This window comes from Bison bison, unplaced genomic scaffold (assembly GCF_000754665.1).
Source record: "Bison bison bison isolate TAMUID 2011002044 unplaced genomic scaffold, Bison_UMD1.0 scf7180017847352, whole genome shotgun sequence".
Classification (NCBI taxonomy): Eukaryota; Metazoa; Chordata; class Mammalia; order Artiodactyla; family Bovidae; genus Bison; species Bison bison.
The window spans coordinates 3510-3772 of NW_011477925.1; the positions used below are offsets into that span (position 1 = coordinate 3510).

Below are 263 nucleotides of genomic sequence, written 5' to 3' on the forward strand. Positions count from 1 at the left end.
CGGGGGCGGGGCGGGGGAGCCATATCTCACACAGGTCACACCAGCACACCATCCTGCACGCCCAGTGAATACACCTATGCGCACACGCCCCCGCAAGATGGTCAGCAGCTTCTCGTCCCAGGTGAGTCAGGGAGGCCCGAGTGGAGGGGACCAGCCCCGCACCCCCGTGTGCACACGCCCTGCGAACTGGGCAGCAGATTCTCGTGCTGGGTGAGTCAGGGAGGCCCGCGTGGAGGGGACCGACTGTGCGCCCACGTGCGCAC

General features: G+C 68.1%; 1 protein-coding gene across 1 annotated transcript in view; it reads right to left on the reverse strand.

Moving 5' to 3' along the window:
• Positions 1–263, reverse strand: part of LOC104990672 (plexin-A1-like) — a 39184-nt gene that overhangs the window by 3185 nt on the left and 35736 nt on the right. The gene's annotated exons all lie outside the window — the stretch shown is intronic.